Source organism: Helianthus annuus, chromosome 3 (assembly GCF_002127325.2).
Source record: "Helianthus annuus cultivar XRQ/B chromosome 3, HanXRQr2.0-SUNRISE, whole genome shotgun sequence".
Classification (NCBI taxonomy): Eukaryota; Viridiplantae; Streptophyta; class Magnoliopsida; order Asterales; family Asteraceae; genus Helianthus; species Helianthus annuus.
Window position 1 is genome coordinate 159,737,132 of NC_035435.2, and position 3,342 is coordinate 159,740,473.

At 37.6% G+C, this 3,342-nt stretch overlaps 1 non-coding gene across 2 annotated transcripts; it reads left to right on the forward strand.

Moving 5' to 3' along the window:
- The first annotated feature begins 6 nt into the window (after positions 1–6).
- On the forward strand, positions 7–2,387 carry LOC110930478. 2 transcript variants are annotated; one of them, XR_004888736.1, is made up of 3 exons: positions 7–196; positions 269–1,878; positions 2,010–2,387. It is a non-coding gene; the product is annotated as an uncharacterized LOC110930478 (transcript). The 2 variants fall into 2 exon arrangements; XR_004888735.1 differs by having other exon boundaries at positions 7–1,878.
- Positions 2,388–3,342: the final 955 nt, after the last annotated feature.

The following is a 3,342-nucleotide window of genomic DNA, read 5'->3' on the forward strand; positions in this document are numbered from 1 at the left end:
ATCTTGTCATTGAATTATTTTTAGTACTTAAGAAGCTTAACAGTTGATAGACTAACGCACCCTCGAGGCCACCACATATTTGTTCATATTCACCAATGCAGTGCTGTGCAGGTGCACACATACAGAGTGTAATTTGCTCTAAATCAGAAATAAAGGTTAAAACCGGACTGTTCACTCGAATCTTTTAACCAAGAATGTATGTTAAGGTTTTAAACCGAGTTATGGTTACTTTTACAACTGAGCCAATAACTTATACAATCTGATACAGGCATTTATATTGGTGGTAACCATGTCATTCACTACACCCCGAGAGTAAATGATAGCGCGTGCTTAAAACATCCTAACTGTGGATTTCAGAAACCTGGAAGCGGAGTGGTTTTATCTTGTTTGGATTGTTTCGCGGGAAGTAGATCCTTGTACCTCTTCCAGTATGAATTGAGACCATATGTGCACATCTTAAAATTTCGTGGTGGCACATGCACTACAAAATGGATTTGGACGTTATCACCTCACTGGAAACAACTGTGAGGATTTTGCTTTGTATTGTAAGACAAGCCTGTTGGGCCGTGAACGCACCGGAAGCAGTGGCCAGGTGAGTAGCTGGGTTAATGTACCATTGGCGGTCGCTGTTTATATACTCCTTAACAATTCCTTTTGGGCTGCAATCACGGTGCGTTGTTTAAACCATTACATGACTGATATTGGTGTTCGAGATGATATGGTTAGGATTAAGGCGGAGGATGTTATCAGTTTACATTTTGTGTAGATTTAAATTTTTTTTCTGTTAATTATCATTCAGGTTTATTTATAGGATCTATCACTAGCATATCAAGTCATGTATACATACCCTAATCAGCAGTGTTAAAAAACATGGATACAACAAAGTTTCTTTTTATAGGATCTATCACTAGCATTTGAATTTTATTTAGTAAATCAGGCAAGATAAAATATCGTTTAAAATTGCAAGTTTTAGAAATTAAAATATAATCCATCGTCCTTGGAGAAAAACAAGAAAATCAACATGATGATTCAGTTGCACTTCATAATAGTTTCATCTCACACGATTGACTACATCACAGGATTCTTAACAGACTTGATATTTTTAAGGATATATGATTACTTTTGTTTTTCCTTTTGAACTGCCTACATGTTCCGGTATGTCTTGTCTTGATGTTTAGATTATCCTTTGTTTTGCTCGAGCTTAATTACATATTATTCAGTCCCTGCTTCTATGTTTATCAATTTGAAACAATGTTTCTTTTTATAGAAGATGTTTCAAACAAGTAACATACAAAGATTATAATTTGATTTGGGTATTTACCTCTTTTTGTTGGCCGACTGTGTACTATTAGAGTAGCAATTAGAGTTTGTTACTTTCAGTTATCTTAGTTGCTTAGTTGATTGTAGTTATCCGCTATATATATAGCTCACCGTAAATGGAGATCAGCTTTGGTTCGGATACTGACTAAAAATGAATTGTGGTTTTTATAAAAAGCAAAAAACGAGAAAACCTTTGAAAGAAATTATTTCTTTGGATAAAAAAATAGGGTGAAATAGGGATAACTGGTGTTTGTTTCAGATCTATTTCTAAAGTCGAATTATGCTCTAACCCCTGACTGGAGCTGTTTAGTTTGCCTATATATATTATGATTTTGTTGCCGGTCAAAGAAAAAAAAAAGGTCCCTGTATTTGTTAAGTGAAAAAGTAAAATAATAAAACATACTTTCCAAAGCTTTCCAGGTGAGACTCATAGAGGTTGCACGAATTTTTGTACCTGATCATCAATGTCTCGGCTGAAATGGGTGGGAGTTTGTACAGTTGCTGTAATTGCCGAAATCATGTTGCTCTCGTGATGAGATACTTTCCAAAGCTTTCCAGGTGAGACTCATAGAGGTCTACTATAGCATTAGTGCATTACACTATTATACTGCTGCATTCAGTATGATAGGGTTATTAAGGTTTTAATCCCATTAAATGAATCACATAAATCTTGATGTTCACCATGATAGATTGAAACACTTAAAGCTTGACGCTCTCCTGAAATTGTATAGTTTTGATTCTGGGGAGAAATGGTAGATCATTTCTTTTCTACCATGCAATGAAAGTCTTCACTGGACCGAAAGAAGACAGACGCTTCATGACTGGTCTTCACACAGTTGCGGATGTTTATTATTGTGGTTGCCATGAAGTGTTAGGTTGGAAGTATATACGAGCATATGACTTAAGACCGAAGTACAAGGAAAAATCATTCTCGAGAATTCAAGAATAGCATCACAATGCATCCATCATACTATTTATTTTTAATGTACGGAATAATAGCTAAGTTTTTGTATAATATCTTACAATAATGAAATGAAATGTAGTTTGACCATGTGGCTATGTTAATACATAAGTGATGCTATAAGTGATTGCTTGATAAGACCATTGATGACGTTTTGAAGCTGGCATACATGGTGATGATCCAATGAATTTTTAAGACTAAAGGGTATGGGGGCCGGCTTAGGCCCGCCCTGGCCCGGCGCCGGTCCCCCACACCGCCCCCCTCATGCCCGGCGTGTCGTCTCCGTCCTCCACAAGCCGGGTTCGACGGGCCTCTCTTCTCTCTCCTCACACACACACACACACACACATATATAAAGGGGTTCATCCCCCACCCCCCTAGGTCCATCCCCTTCAAGCCCCGCTTACGTGGCGGCCCATCCCCTTGGGGATGAGGCTCTCCATACCCTCCGGTCTAATATCAACTTGTTGAATTTCGTACCCACGTATGCAGTAGAAACCAGAAAGTACAAAATAAAACGTAACAGGTAGGTTTTCATACAAAACCGGATTAAAGGGTGTTCAATGGTTCGGTTAACGGTTAATTCGGTTTTGTTTAGCATAACTAAAAACTGATTCGAATTTGAGCATTGTCTAAACCAACTAAATAACCAAATACAAACTAGGTTTGGTTTTTTGGTTAAAACCCGAATTCAACCAAATCAACTTTTCTCCTTGTTTGGTTGGAATTATGACTCAGTACAGCTGCAAACACTTCAAGGAGTACATCATACAACACAAAACTAAAACCAAGAGCTTGAAACCACAATAAAACGTGTGTAGGGCTCAATAGCATGGACATTTATTAGAATCGCATAATGAAAGATGGATTTGGGCTGGGGTGGGCTATTAAATTGACATGGGCTAGACTAAGGCTAAGAGGCAAAGAACAAAAAATTGTCCGAATTACCATTACCACATTACCATTACCACAATACAACAAAACCACATGTCCGCGGGAATAGTTGTAAATGGTGGTTGACCAAAAGTGGCGGCCAAGTTTCCTTTTTTATTTTTCATAAA